The sequence below is a fragment of the Lynx canadensis genome, chromosome B4 (assembly GCF_007474595.2).
Source record: "Lynx canadensis isolate LIC74 chromosome B4, mLynCan4.pri.v2, whole genome shotgun sequence".
Lineage (NCBI taxonomy): Eukaryota > Metazoa > Chordata > Mammalia > Carnivora > Felidae > Lynx > Lynx canadensis.
In genome coordinates, this window is record NC_044309.1 from 42,306,956 (window position 1) to 42,323,546 (window position 16,591).

The window sequence follows — 16,591 nt, forward strand, 5'->3', positions numbered from 1 at the left end:
CCAGAATTATCCAATCTTAGAGTTCTTTCACTCGTTTGCTCGCTTAATAGAACATCACTCTCAGAATCAACACCATTTCCTAATACTCCATTCTCAGTTTTACTTCTCCCCTCCTCTGAAACTAAAAAGAAAGTAAGTTCTCACTTCCACTCTGAGGTTATTTTTCTAGAAATACTTTGTATGCACCCACTTGGCGAGGCATACCAGGAACCTCTTATGTCTGTTTCTCTGACGTTTTTATCCAGGAACCCAGGACTTGTTCAGAAAAATTAGACCTTTGTCGTCCTACTCTTAAAGGGAACTTCAGATATAAAATTCACCACAGATAAAGTAAGGGCTAAAGTCCCCCCGCTTCCAAAATTTAAAAGCATTTTCTTTATATTCAGAAAAATATAAGCATAAAAACATTCAAAAATAAAAGAATGCTAAGGACTTCTCCAAATATGTTCACATTCCCTGGTGTTTCCCATTAAGTTTGTCTATTCAATTACCATGTTGGATCTTGCAGAAGATAAGCATGTATATGACATACAGGTAATTCGTTTATATATCTTCCTTTTGGCTTCCAGTAGCATGATAAATAGTTCTCCATCCCCTCACTCTCAATCTAAAGGTGTCCTCAGGTCTAAAATGAGTCTCTTGTAGACAGCAAATAGATGGGTCTTGTTTTTTTATCCATTCTGATACCCTATGTCTTTTGGTTGGCGCATTTAATCCATTTACATTCAGTGTTATTATAGAAAGATACGGGTTTAGAGTCATTGTGATGTCTGTATGTTTTATGCTTGTAGTGATGTCTCTGGTACTTTGTCTCACAGGGTCCCCCTTAGGATCTCTTGTAGGGCTGGTTTAGTGGTGACAAATTCCTTCAGTTTTTGTTTGTTTGGGAAGACCTTTATCTCTCCTTCTATTCTAAATGACAGACTTGCTGGATAAAGGATTCTCGGCTGCATATTTTTTCTGTTCATCACATTGAAGATCTCCTGCCATTCTTTTCTGGCCTGCCAAGTTTCAGAAGAGAGATCAGTCACGAGTCTTATAGGTCTCCCTTTATATGTTAGGGCACGTTTATCCCTTGCTGCTTTCAGAATTTTCTCTTTATCCTTGTATTTTGCCAGTTTCACTATGATATGTCGTGCAGAAGATCGATTCAAGTTACGTCTGAAGGGAGTTCTCTGTGCCTCTTGGATTTCAATGCCTTTTTCCTTCCCCAGTTCAGGGAAGTTCTCAGCTATGATTTCTTCAAGTACCCCTTCAGCACCTTTCCCTCTCTCTTCCTCCTCTGGGATACCAATTATGCGTATATTATTTCTTTTTAGTGTATCACTTAGTTCTCTAATTTTCCCCTCATACTCCTGGATTTTTTTTATCTCTCTTTCTCTCAGCTTCCTCTTTTTCCATAACTTTATCTTCTAGTTCACCTATTCTCTCCTCTGCCCCTTCAATCCGAGCTGTCGTCGTTTCCATTTTGTTTTGCATTTCGTTTAAAGCACTTTTCAGCTCCTCATGACTGTTCCTTAGTCCCTTGATCTCTGTAGCAAGAGATTCTCTGCTGTCCTCTATACTGTTTTCAAGCCCAGTGATTAATTTTATGACTATTATTCTAAATTCACTTTCTGTAATATTATTTAAATCCTTTTTGATCAGATCATTAGCTGTTATTTCCTGGAGATTCTTCTGAGGGGAATTCTTCCGTTTGGTCCTTTTGGATAGTCCCTGGTGTGGTGAGGACCTGCAGGGCACTTCCCCTGTGCTGTGGTGTGTAACTGGAGTTGGTGGGCGTGGCCGCAGTCCGACCCGATGTCTGCCCCCAGCCCACCGCTGGGGCCACAGTCAGACTGGTGTGTGCCTTCTCTTCCCCTCTCCTAGGAGCGGGATTCACTGTGGGGTGGCATGGCCCGTCTGGGCTACTTGCACACTGCCAGGCTTGTGATGCTGGGGATCTGGCGTATTAGCTGGGGTGGGTAGGCAAGGTGCACGGGGGCAGGAGGAGCAGGCTTAGCTCGCTTCTCCTTAGGTGATCCACTTCAGGAGGGGCCCTGTGGCAGCGGGAGGGAGTCAGATCCGCTGCCGGAGGTTTGGCTCCGCAGAAGCACAGAGTTGGGTGTTTGCACGGAGGAGCGAGCAAGTTCCCTGGCAGGAACTGGTTCCCTTTGGGATTTTGGCTGGGGGATGGGCAGCGGAGATGGCGCTGGCGAGCGCCTTTGTTCCCCACCAAACTGAGCTCTGTCGTCCGGGGGCTCAGCAGCTCTCCCTCCCTTTGTCCTCCAGCCCTCCCGCTTTCCGAGCAGAGCTGTTAACTTATGACCTCCCAGACGCTAAGTCGCGCTTGCTGTCGGAACACAGTCCGTCAGGCCCCTCCGCTTTTGCAAGCCGGACTCGGGGGCTCTGCTTGGCCGGCGAGCCGCCCCTCTGCCCCGGCTCCCTCCCGCCAGTCCGTGGAGCGCGCACCGCCTCGCCGCCCTTCCTACCCTCTTCCGTGGGCCTCTCGTCTGCGCTTGGGTCTGGCGACTCCGTTCTGCTAATCCTCTGGCGGTTTTCTGGGTTATTTAGGCAGGTGTAGGTGGAATCTAAGTGATCAGCAGGACGCACGGTGAGCCCAGCGTCCTCCTACGCCGCCATCTTCCCTCTCTCCTCGCCAAAATAATTTCTCCAGAGTAATTAACAGGCGTTATCTACCCAAGGAATGGAACAAACAGGAAGTTCAGGTTCTAAGGAGCTGCCTTGTTGGTGCCAGTGGCCCCACGCTAGCTCTTTATTAATTGCACCACCTGGGATGCTGATAGCGAACTGAGCTTTGGAACATTTCAGGCCTGGCATGGAATGCAGTTTTTACACAAGCTGCCACAGGGCACTGCTCTCCATGTGCTTTCTTTCCTGACCACTCTTCAATTAAGAAGTGTGTTATTCCCTTTCAGCCGGAAAATTCTGTGATTTCTTGTCTTGTGGTTCAGATATCCGATTTCACAGCTTATCTTCCGTTAGATGAAAGTGTTTACGGTGTGTCTGGAGCTGGAGTAAGTTCCTGCGGGTGCCCAAGAGCAGGGGCCTCCTCTCTCCTCTCATTAATTTGCTGATGCCTAACTGCACTGACGCAGCGGTGAGATACCGGGGAGAGAGCTTATATATCTTCCATGTATGAACAAACATTCACGTCTGTTGCTATTCTTATCATTTTCTTCATGATAAATTTCCATCGGAAGTTGTGCCCATGAAGTAAATGCCTTAGGAGGAAACATAAGTCATCTCATTCTAGAAAGATAAGCAACAGTTCAATTTCACAGATGTGAGTTAGAGTTTAAGGAAGGAAATAGTAAACAGCATGGATCCATGAATATTTTGTAGTGTGGGATGTTCTTGCAAAAACAGAGTTCTTAAAGTTTCAAGAACCTGAGAAGATTGTTAATTAGTATTCATGAGTCAAGGTTAAGGTGAAGCACATGTTGGACAAATATTTCATGATTTCCTTGGTTAACGACCAGTAGAATTACCAAAACAAATAAGGGCGACACAAGAGTTTTGGAATGTCAGGGGCAGGTCCCCTGTCTTCAGTATCAATGACTTGGTGGGGCTCTCTAACTTATGGGCCCTTTTTCTCACCCCAAATCATTGACTGAAGCACATTCTCAGGGGAGTAGTATTGAATATACAGAAACTTGAATAAGATGAGTTTTTTTTTCCTCAGTGGGACTTGTCAAATGGAAGAAGAGTTACTGATTAAATGAAAACTCAGAAACAACCTGGAAATAGTACAAATTCCCGAAGGGTTCAGTGAAGTCAACAGCAATACAGGAAAAAGGAAGAGCAGACTCTGCAACGTCACCATCAGTTTTCAGTTCCCCTTGATAATGGAGGATGCAATAAACCAAAGGCTCGAGACTAATTTAAGGTCCAAACAAAAGAGCAAAGGCATCTCTCCAAGTCATGTAAGTTATAGACCAACTAACAGTCCCATTTTGCAACTTGCTTACCTATTCTTCATGCTCTTTTATTTTTTATTTTTTGAGTATCGTTGACATACAACGTGACATTAGTTTCAGGTATCGATTTGCCCTCTGGGTACTGAGGGGAGGAGAAAAACTAAAAACAGGGGAGATGCCAAAGTGAAAATAAATTAAAATAAATCACAGGGGCACTTGGGTAGCTCAGTCGGTTAAGCATCCAACTCTTGATCTCGGCTCAGGTCATGATCTCATGATTCGTGAGTTCGAGCCCTGCATTGGGCTCTGCACTGACAGTGTGGAGCCTGCTTGGGATTCTCTCTCCCCTCTCTCTCTGCCCCTATTCCTCTCTCTCTCTCTCTCTCTCTCTCTCTCTCTCTCTCTTTCTCTCTCTTTTGAAATAAATAAAAAAATAAATAAATAAACAAAACTAAAATAAATAACAACATAAAAACACGGGCAGGGTGCCAAATTAATATAAAGCAAGAGCAGATTTAGACGTGGCCTCAGGCCACAAATGGAGACAGCAAAGGATGTTTTGACTCTGACCAGGCACAAGTACAAAAACAAAAGAACAGGAGAGAAAATCCTAGGTAGACTGGCAAGTATGGAGGGAAAAATGTATACAATGTTCAAACAGTGAATAGTGTTCCTTGTGACTTGACCTCCTTTAAAAGGGTAAGAGTTCTTTCCTAGTTACACCTCTGCTGTTCTCAAGGGTAATCCATGAATCACTAAATTAAATTACCCAGAGCTTCTGTTCTCAGAAAACATCTCTGGATTCCTTAATAAAGATGTGTGTCTGCTAATTAGAGGAAAGAGTAAATTTTCTTGCTCCGGCGTTTGAATTGACAGTAACAAGTCTGGAACTAACTGTCTCTAGAAAATCTTCTAGTGTCATAAGTTAGAGCTTAAGAAATACTCAGAAAGCTTAAATTGCTGTCCAAATACGCGGTTGTACAATAAATATTAAATATTCTGTCTAAATCAATTTACCTTTACTGTTTATCCACATCGCTTTGGACTGGACTGGAAGAAATGTGACCTTGGTTATGTTGAGATCTCTGCTGCAGAAGACGTATCAAGTCTCCTCTAGTGGGTCAGTGCCAAGATATCGAAGAAGGTCAGAACAAGTCTCCCCCAAATGGGACTTTTTAAAAATTTTTTTTACCGTTTATTTATTTTTGAGACAGAGAGAGACAGAGCATGAACGGGGCAGGGGCAGAGAGAGAAGGAGACACAGAATCGGAAGCAGGCTCCAGGCTCCGAGCCATCAGCCCAGAGCCCGACGTGGGGCTCGAACTCACGGACCGTGAGATCGTGACCTGAGCTGAAGTCGGACGCTTAACCGACTGAGCCACCCAGGCGCCCCAGATGGGACTTTTTAATCAGTAATACTTGTCCATAACTAAGAGCTCACTATAACTCAAGATAAGCACCATAACTGAAGAGTCTGCTTCCTGGCCAAAAAAGCCCATGTGTACTTTCTCAGGCCTGACCATAAGCAATCACAAAGACTTTACCTGGCAGGTCTCATGAGGAAAAGCAGCTCTTGCCACAGCAGAGTTGGTGCACATCCAGGGAAGTCGCAGTCAAGGACTCAGTCCCCTCAGGCTGGCCACGCTCTTACGCTTATTTGCCTTCCTGGCCCGACGACCTTCATTTCTAGGTCTCTATAGCAAGGGTCTTCATCCCAGTTCTTCTGCAGATATTTCTGCCAGGACATCCTGATCAGGGGAGGAGAAGACTTTGAAGATACTTTTCTCCACCCTGACTCAGTCGCCAGTATTTTCCACTACTAGCCTTTGTCCCTCAAACTCTCCTTAGTCCCCAGGTCTGTAAAACTATAGGAACCTTTGTCTCTAGGCTCTCTCAACACTAGGATGCCTCCCACATCTGTGCTCACACACCTGATCCTCAACCAGTGTGCTGTTACATGAGAGAAAATGGGACGCGGGGTATTCAGCACTTACTCTGATTCGGTCTCTTGTTTATTTTTTTTTTTTAATTTTTTTTTTCAACGTTTATTTATTTTTGGGACAGAGAGGGACAGAGCATGAATGGGGGAGGGGCAGAGAGAGAGGGAGACACAGAATCGGAAGCAGGCTCCAGGCTCCGAGCCATCAGCCCAGAGCCTGATGCGGGGCTTGAACTCACGGACCGCGAGATCGTGACCTGGCTGAAGTCGGACGCTTAACCGACTGCGCCACCCAGGCGCCCCTCGTTCTCTTGTTTATACCAGCACAGCAAGTGACTAATGCTTGGCTGTTATGCTTATTTTGACTTGTTTTACTCCGCTCTTCCAACACCTGGCAGCTCCGTTCTCTCGTCAGCTCTGCTGAGCCCTTAACAGCACTCAAGGCAAAATTCAAAGGAAGTATATTAGTTCCCTGATGCTGCTGTAATAAATTATCACAGACTCTGTGACTTAAAACAACATAAATTTTTATGTTATAGCTCTAAAGATCAGAAGTTTAGAATGAGTTGGCGGGGCTGTATTCCTTCGGGAGCCCTAGAAGTGAATCCATTTCTTTGCCTTTTCCAGCTTCTGGAAACCACCTACATTCCTTGGTCCATGGTCCCTACCTCCATCTTCAAATCCAGTCGTGTAGTTTCAAATCTCTCTCTCTCTCTCTGACTCTGACCCCTGCATTTGTCATCGCATCTTCTTCCCTGACTCTGATCCCTCTACTTTTCTCTTGTAAAGACCACTTTGAGTCCATTAGGCCTACCCAGATAATCCAGGATAATCTCTCTGTCTCAAAATCCTTAATTTATTAATGTCTGCAAAACCCCTTACCCTATAGAATTGTAACATATTCACAGGTTCCTGGGTTTAGGATTGTGAGCGTCTTTGGGGGCCCATTATTCAGCCCACTACAGAAAGGTTCAAAATACCTTCTTGCCCCAGTAAAATATTAGCTATCTAGACTTCCATATCCAGTCATTTGCAGAGTTGATAAATTAGACCAACACTTTCGAGGAAGACAACTATTAAAAGCCAAATGCAATGTAGTTTTAATGTCTTAAAACCTCAATGGATTTGTCAAAGATTAATTGACCATGTCATCGTGGGTTCATTTCTGGGTTTTCTATTATGTTCCATTGATCTATGTCTATTTTGGTGCCAGTACCATACTGTTTTGATCACTACAGCTTTGTAGTGTAACCTTAACTCTGAATTGTGATGCCTATAGCTTTTTTTTTTTTTTTTTTGCTTTTTGCTTTTTGCTTTTTCAAGGTTGCTTTGGCTATTCAGGGTCTTTTGTAGTTCTACACAAATCTTAGGGTTGTTTGTTCTAGCTCTGTGAAAAATGCTATTGGTATTTTGATAGGGATTGCATTAATTGTGTAGATTGCTTTGGGTAGTATAGACATTTTAAAAATATTTGTGGTTCCAATCCATGAGCATGGAATGTCTTTCAATTTCTTCACATCGTCTCCTATTTCTTTCATCAGTGTTTTATAGTTTTCGGAGTACAGGTCTTTCACCTCTTTGTTAGGTTTGTTCGTAGGTAGCTTATTGGTTTTGGCACAATTGTAAATGGGATTTATTCCTTAATTTCTCTTTCTGGTGCTTCATTATTGGTGTGTAGAAATGCAACAGATTTCTGAATGTGGATTTTGTATCCTGCAACTTTACTGAATTCATGTATCAGTTCTAGTAACTTTTTGGTGGAGTCTTTTGGGTTTTCCACATCAAGTATCGTGTCATCTGCAAATAGTGAAAGTTTGACTTCTTCCTTGCTGATTTGGATGCCTTTTATTTCTTCTTGTCTGATTGCTAAGGCCAGGTCTTCCAGTATTCTATTAAAGAACAGTGGTGAGAGTGGATGTCCCTGTCTTGTTCCTGATCTTAGGGGGAAAGCTCTCAGTTTTTCACCATTGAGTCTGATGCTAGATGTGGGTTTTTCATATATGGTCTTTATTACATTGAGGTAGGTTCCTTCTAAACCTACTTTGTTGAGGGCTTTTTTCATGAATGGATGTTGTACTTTGTCAAATGCTTTTTCTACATCTATTAAAAGGATCATATGGTTCTTACCCTTTCTTTCATTAATGTGGTGTATCACATTGATTGATTTGTGAACACTGAACCACCCTTGCAACCCAGGAATAAATCCCATTTGATCATGGTGACTGACTTTTTAAATGTATTGTTGGATTTTTTTTTTTTTTTGCTAGTATTTTATTGAGAACTTTGCATCTGTGTTCATCAGGGATATTGGCCTGTAGTTATCCCTTTTAGTGGAGTCTTAAGCTGGGTAATGCTGAACTCTTAGAATGAGTTTGGAAGTTTTCCTTCCTTTTCTATTTTTGTGAATCACCTGAGAAGAATTGTTATTAACTCTTCTTTAAATGTTTGGTAGAATACAGCTGTGAAGCCATCTGGCTCTGGACTTTTGTTTGTTGGGAGTTTGTGATTACTGATTCCATTTCTTTGCAGCCTACCAGCCTATTCAAATTGTGTATTTTTTCGTGTTTCAGTTTTGATAGTTTCTATGTTTCTAGGAACTTATCCATTTCTTCCATGTTGTCCAATTTGTTGACTTATAGTTTTTCATAATAATCTCTTACAATTGTTTGTATTTCTGTGGTGTTGGTTGTTATTTCTCCTCTCATTATGATTTTTATTTTTTTTATGTTTATTCATTTTTGAAAGACACAGAGAGACAGAGCACAAGCAGGGGTGGGGCAGAGAGAAAGGGGGACACAGAATCGGAAGCAGGCTCCAGGCTCTGAGCTGTCAGCACCAGAGCCCGATGTGGGGCTCGAACTCACAAACCATGAGATCATGACCTAAGCCAAAGTCGGATGCTCAACCGACAGAGCCAGCCAGGCACCCCTCATTATGATTTTATTTATTTGAGTCCTTTCACTTTTCTTTTTAATGTAAAGCAGGAAAGAATATCCAATGGGAAAAACACAGCCTCTTCAACAAATGGTATAGTGAAAACTGGACAGTAACATGCAAAAGAATGAATCTGGACCACTATCTCACACCATACACAAAATAAATTCAAAATGGAATAAAGACCTAAATGTGAGATAGGAAACCATAAACTTCTAGGGGAGAACACAGGCAGTAACCTCTTTGACATCCACCCAGCAACTTCTTTCTAGATACGTCTCCGGAGGCAAGGGAAACAAAAGCAAAAATAAACTATTGGGACTTCAGCAAGATAAAAAGCTTCTGCACAGCTAAGGAAACATTCAACAAAACTAAAAGGCAACCTACGATATGGGAGAAGATTTTTGCAAATTACAAAGGATTAGTGTCCAAAATGCATAAAGAACTTAGAAAACGCAACACCCAAAAAACAAATAATCCAATTTCAAAATGGGCAGAAGACATGAATAGACATTTTCCCAAAGAAGACACCCAGATGGCTAACAGACACATGAAAAGATGCTCAATATCATTCACTGTCAGAACACAATGAGATATCACCTCATACCTGTCAGAATGGCTAAAATAAAAAAAACACAAGAGGGTGTGCCTCAGTGGCTCGGTCAGTTAAGTGTCCACCTCTTGATTTCAGCTCTGGTCACGATCTCACGGTTCATGAGATTAAGTCCCGAGTCAGGCTCTCTCTCTCTCTCTTTCTCTCTCTCTCAAAGGAGAATAAGAAAAAGAAAGAAAGGGGGCGCCTGGGTGGTGCAGTGGTTAAGCGTCCGACTTCAGCCAGGTCACGATCTCACGGTCCGTGAGTTCGAGCCCTGCGTCAGGCTCTGGGCTGATGGCTCGGAGACTGGAGCCTGTTTCCGATTCTGTGTCTCCCTCTCTCTCTGCCCCTCCCCCGTTCATGCTCTGTCTCTCTCTGTCCCAAAAATAAATAAAAACGTTGAAAAAAAAATTTAAAAAAAAAAAAGAAAAAGAAAGAAAGGAACATCAGGTGTAGGCAAGGAAATAGAGAAAGGAGACCTTTCTTGCACTGTTGGTGGGAATGCAAACTGATACAGCCACTGTGGAAAACAGTATGGAGGTTCCTCAACAAAGTTAAAAATAGAACTACCCTATGATCCAGCAATTGCAATATAAGGTATTTACCCAAAGAATACAAAAATACTAATTCAGGGGCGCCTGGGTGGCGCAGTCGGTTGAGCGTCCAACTTCAGCCAGGTCACGATCTCGCGGTCCGTGAGTTCGAGCCCCACGTCGGGCTCTGGGCTGATGGCTCAGAGCCTGGAGCCTGTTTCCGATTCTGTGTCTCCCTCTCTCTCTGCCCCTCCCCTGTTCATGCTCTGTCTCTCTCTGTCCCAAAAATAAATAAACGTTGAAAAAAAATTTAAAAAAAAAATACTAATTCAAAGGGATACATCTACCCCAATGTTTATAGCAGCATTGTCTACAATAGCCAAATTATGGAAACAGCCAAAGTGTCCACTGACCAATAACTGGATAAAGAAGAATTGGTATATATATATATATATATATATACACACCAAATATATTGGTAGATATATATATATATATATATATACATACAATGGAATATTAGTCATAAAAAAGAATGAAACCTTGCCATTTGCAACAACATGGAAAAAGCTAGAGAGTATTATGCTAAGCAAAATAAGTCAGTCAGAGAAAGACAGATGCAATATGATTTCATTCCTATGTGGAATTTAAGAAACAAAACAAATGAGCAAAGAGAAAAAACGAGAGAGGGAGAGGCAAACCAAGAAACAGATCCTGAACTATAGAGAACAAATTGATGGTTATCAAAAGCCAGGTGGGTGGAGGAAAAGGTTAAATAGGTGATGGGGAGTAAAGAGTGCACTTGTTATGGTGAACACCAGGTATCGTATAGAAGTGTTGAATATTGTACATCTGAAACTAATGTTACACTGTATGTTAACTAACTGGCGTTTAAATAAAAACTTAAAATCAATGGCTAACAAGCACGTGAAAAGATGCTCAACGCTAATCGTTAGGAAAATGGAAATGGAAAACGGAAAGAAAGAAAAAAGGAAGGAAGGTAGATAGGAAATTGCGTTGGCAAGGATGTAGAGAAATTAGAACCTTTGACTCTGAATGGCAGGGATGCAAAATGGTGCGACCCCTAGAGAAAACAGTAGAGTGGTTTCTCAAAAACTCAAAAAATGGAGTTACCATATGATCTGGACATTCTACTTCTGGATATATATACCCCAAATAATTAAAATCAGGGTCTTTAAGAGGTATTTGTATACCCACGTACATTGCAGCATTATTTACAATAGCTCAAACATAGAAGTAACTCAAGGGTCCACTAACAGATAAATGGATAAACAACATGTGGTATATACACACAATGGAATATTATTAGGTCTTAAAAAGGAGGGAAATCCTGACCCAGGCTACAACATGGAGGCACCTTGAGGACCTCATGCTAAGTGAAATAAGCCAGTCATTACAGACAAACACCATATGACTGCATTTATATGAGGCATCTAGAGTAGTTGAAGGCATTAACAGAGACAGAAAATAGAACGGTGGTTGTCAGAGATTAAGAAGAGAGGAAAACGGACAGTTGTGTAGTGAATCGAGTTTTAGTTTTGCAACATAAAAATAGTTCTGGACATTGGTTGCATAACAATGTGAATGTACTAATATTACTGAATTGTATGCTTAAAATAGTTAAGATGATAAATTCTATGCTATGTGTATTTTACCACAATGAAAAATTATCAAAAGTTTTTTTTTTTTAATTTTTCAACATTTAAGTGTTACCGGTATAATGCGGTATACTTGCGCAAGTGTGAAATTACTCGGCCAAAGTCAGATTTGCCAGAAGTACAGAGACGAAATGCAGAATTTGGGGGCCACTTTTTTTTCCCCATGGAGCATTTGCCTATATCCAAAAAGCTACTGAGATTTGGGGTTGTATATTAAACGGTTTTTCACAAACAGGAGAAGCAAAATGAATAAGTAGGTACTATATACAAGACCTGCTCTCTCCCAGCTGCCTATTTTTTTCTACACATATCTTAAGCTAAAGACAATTCTGGGCTTCAATTATTTCTCAAATAAAATGTCTGGCACATAAACATGCATAGTTAGGAGCACCTGGGTGGCTCAGTCATTTGAGCATCTGACTCTTGATTTCAGCTCAGGTCGTGATCTCACAGTTCATAGGATCGAGCCCCGCACTGGGCTCCACGCTGACAGCATAGAGCCTGCTTGGGATTCTCTCTCTCTCTCTCTCTCTCTCTGTCTCTCTCTCTCTCTTGGCCCTCTGCCCCTCCCTCTCTCTCTCTCAAAATAAACAAATAAACATTTTTAAAAAGTGATGCCATAAAGATAAAAGGTTTAATTTGCCAAATAAAATAATAACTTTAACTTGTATTGACTAATTCGTGACTTCAATATACAGGCATCTCTTCCTATATACAGTTCCAATATATTTACTAAATATTTACTAAAGCATCCTACAAAATTCTTACCCAAAATTTCTATTCAAAGGGAAAACTTGCCGGAATCTGCATGCAGCATAGCAAAAACTAATTCAGGTTGCTCATAAACCCTGGCGAAATGTACCATGTACGAAAAGGACTAAATGTACTAACTTTCCAGTCCTTTCTCCAATTGTTTAGCTGTTTATAATCTTTCTTTCTTCTTCTAGACACCGTGAGGTCTAATTCATCCAGGCTCAATTTAGATGGATGATTTTTTTCTGACATTGTAGCAGTTTCATCGCAAAGAAGGATAACATAATGCCTATTGTGCAACATTTACATATAAATGTATCAACCAATAAGTACCAAAAGATTAGTAATTTGTTTCATTAGTGTGATATATGATGCAGGAATCCTTTGTGCACTGTGATATAGTAATTTATAATAAGAAATAAGGTCTACATCCTTCATTCCTGACTCACAGCTCCCCCAATCCTTGTAATTCCCCCAAGTGATTAGAGAGCATTAAGAACATTGGGGTGCTTGGGTGGCTCAGTCAGTTAAGTGGCTGACTCTTGATCTTGGCTCAGGTCATGATCCCAGGATCGTGGGATCAAGCCCTGCGTCAGGCTCTGTGCTGACAGAGTAGAGCCTGCTTGGGATTCTCTCTCTCCTACTCTCTCTGCCCCTCCCCCACTCACATATGCATGCTCTCTCTCTCTCTCTCTCTCTCAAAATAAATTAATTATTAAAAAAAAAGAACAATAAGAGAAGCTTTACTTGTTGTGATGAGCACTGGGTGTTACATGTAAATGATGAATCACTAAATTCTACTCCTGGAACCAATATTACACTATATGTTAACTAACTACAACGTTAAAAAAAAAAAACTGACACAAAATAAAGACGGAAAAAGTAAATAAGGCTTTATCCTTCCACGTCGTCTAGTAGAAATGACAAACAAATAATCCTAATGCAAGCACACATGCCATATAAAATTAGGAACAGAATATTATATGCACATAAAAAAACACAATGACCAGTCCTACTTAGGAAGTTTCAAAAGAGATATTTGAGCTGAGGATATCCTTTAGCATGAATTCTATCATGCAAGGCAAGGAATGAGCACTTACAGGAAATTTTGCCACACTGATTTCCTTAAGAGGAAATTTTATAAAGGAAAATGTAATCTTTATAAAAGAATGCAGTAATTTAATAGTGAACAGTCACTGCATTCAGGGGGATTTCTTTAACATGAGTTATCTAATGTTGAATAATTTTCTCAGCTTTTGGTACAAACTCATCATTGCCCTGAAAAACTACTTTGGAAGTAATAGACATTTCTAAAAGGAAAGAGAAAACTCAAAGTAGAGATGCGTATTTCAACATTTGCCCCCTCTAAAGACAAACAAATCTTTAACTTTACCTGTCTTTTGTATCACTGAGATACTGAGAAGTTTATTTTCAATACCACTATCTCAAGATCATATAAATCACCAAAACTGTTTTAAAAGAGCTCAAGGTGGAATTTACAAAATCACCAACTTCTAGAACTAGAAGTGGTCCTCCGTCTGGTCTAAGGCCCACCAAGTTGAAATGTTAGCACCTGTACCCAGATCTCCATTCACTTCTTTCTTGGCTGTCTCTTCCTACTTCCTCTGACCTATTGTCATTGATAATTACTCTGCAGTACAGTTTGGATTAGAAGACACTGATGTGATCTAGCTGCCCCATTTTTCAGAGGATTCAACTTCAGAAATTCAAACTGAGGGGCATTACGTGACTCAAATCTACTTGCTTTCAAACTCAGGTCAGAGGCAAAGATAACGAAAACTAGAAAAAAATATCTCACACTGAGATCAGCTCAAAGCGCAGTGGAGTATTTAGTTGGGAGTTTTACGTAGTGAAATGTCTCTTCGGCAAGCAACTTGAACTCAACTGTGTGAGTGTCTCAGGAAGGTATTTTCAGCTCAACTTTAGAAATAGCTAAAAGCTAGTGCTTTCTAACTACACGACTTCTGTTGTTCATAACAAACCCCTTTCGACCACATCTGAATTCATGTTAACGAGATGATTTTTGGAAAGCCCCTTGATAAGCTAAGGATAGAGGCTGGTTGCCAGTGATTAGAGGTTGGAACTTCAGTCCCCCCCTTCACCTCCAGGGAGGGGAGAGGGGATGGAGGTTTAATTAATTACCATTGGGCAATGATTTACTCAATCATGCTTACATAATGAAGCCTCTGTAAGAACTCAAAAGGACAGGGTTTAGAGAGCTCCCCCTTGATATTCTTGTTTTGTGTGTGTGAACAAGAACACATCCATATGCCAAGAGGCTGGAGTCTCTCACATTTCATGCTCAGGACCCTCTGGACATCATTCTACACGTTGCTTCAACTGGCTGTTCACTCACCTCCTTTAATATCCTTTGTAACAAACAAGTAATCAGTAAATAAACTGTTTGTCCAAGTTGTGTGAGCTGCTCTAGCAAATTAATCAAACCAACATTAACTAACAAACATTAATATGAGATAGCTGTCCTGTGAAAGGACATTCGTAATCACTGCCATGGAACACAGACAGACCTATGGGAACGCTCGAGAAACTCTCTTGGAAAACCTGAATAGTGAGTATGACTTAGATCTTTTCCGAAGAGCGTGAGCCCAGGCTTCAGAGGATTTGGACAAGTTAAGGCCGCAAGACCAAAGCACAGAGGAGAGCAACATGATTAAAACCATTGCTTTTGGTGGTTATGAGCTCATTACCTGGTACCATTCTTCCTATCCCAAAGAATATGCATGACCGGGACATCTCTACATATGTGAATTCTGATTAAAATACATGAAAGGCCAAATGATACTCAGCTAACACACGGCTAAAAACGTGTATGGAAACAGCCACCCGGTGATGAGATATGTCAGAAAGGCTCAATCTTCACGTTTGAAGTAGACAGCAAGAAAAACAAAGTCCACTGCCCAAACCTACGCCTGTTGGCCAAGCTTTTTCTGGACCACAAGATATTACATTATGACGTGGAACCCTTTATGTTCCACGTTATGACAGAAGTGGACAACACCGGCTGTCACCTGATTGGATATTTTTCCAAGGAAAAGAATTCGTTCCTCAACTGCAACGTAGTATCCTTAGCACGCCTCAGTACAGGAGACAGGACTATGGCAAGGTGCTCATTGATCTCAGTTATTTGCTTTCCAAAGCGGAAGAAAAAGTTGGTTCCTCAGAACGTCCACTCTCCAATCAGAGGCTCACAAGCTACTGCAGTTACTGGAAAGAAGTGCTTCTCCGCTACCTGCGTTATCTCCAAGGGAAAGAGATTTCTACCAAAGAAATTAGCCAGGAGACAGCTGTGAATCCTGTGGACATTGTCAGCCCTCTACAGAGCCTCAGATGTTCAACTATTGGAAAGGAAAACACTTAGTTTTAAAGACACGGGACCTGATAGATGAGTGGAGAGCCAAAGAGGTCAAAGATCCCCTCTGAAAAAAAAAAAGCAAACCATGGACCCAAGCTTTTTACAATGTGCCCCTCCCACTTAAAGTGACCTGTTACTCTGAGCCTGCGAACCCCGGCAGCAGGAGTCTCTACCCTAGGGATCCGTCTGTCATCTCTGGGGCTCTTGTGGTTGGTAAATACAGTATTTGGGGGGAAGACCAACCTCCTCAGGACTGTCCCGGCTCCGACCCTGGTGTATGTTGCACACGTTAGTTCTGAGGAACTGTGATTTCGGCCTCAGTGAGGTTGCCTGGATGGGATCTCTAGTAGCCCTGAAGGCAGATACCTCACAGCACTGATCCATGGTGTTCTGTTTGGCACCGTACCTGTCCAGTCACCGGGTCCCCTCTTGCCCTGTAGCCCCATGAGCTTGTTTGTGTTGCATCTTCTAAACTTTGAAATAATGCTTCTTCCTGCCTGGTCACCAGACTTCCAAATAATGGCTGCTGCCACAAGGACCTTTCCAATCACTCCTTACATGTGTTTACTTTTTTTTTTGGAACAGCAGGGAAGAGGTAACACTTGTGAGCGTGTGCACACTGGGAGGGGTCCGTTCCCTTTGGATTTTACCTCACTTTGATTTCTTTCCTCCATTTTTATTGACAGCCTTGCTTATAATCAGTATCAAGCTGGCCAGAGAGCAATATTTTCTTAAGACTCGTCCAAGGACGAGTCTTGCTAACAGCACATAATCTATCAGAACGAGATGGAGAGGGCAATTAAGAGGTGGCGATTCAGTACTCCGAGTTCACCTGTGGGCAGTG

The 16,591-nt window shown here is 41.7% G+C and overlaps 1 pseudogene; it reads left to right on the forward strand.

The window, feature by feature from the left end:
• The first annotated feature begins 492 nt into the window (after positions 1-492).
• Positions 493-15,815, forward strand: LOC115518640 (annotated as a pseudogene).
• Positions 15,816-16,591: the final 776 nt, after the last annotated feature.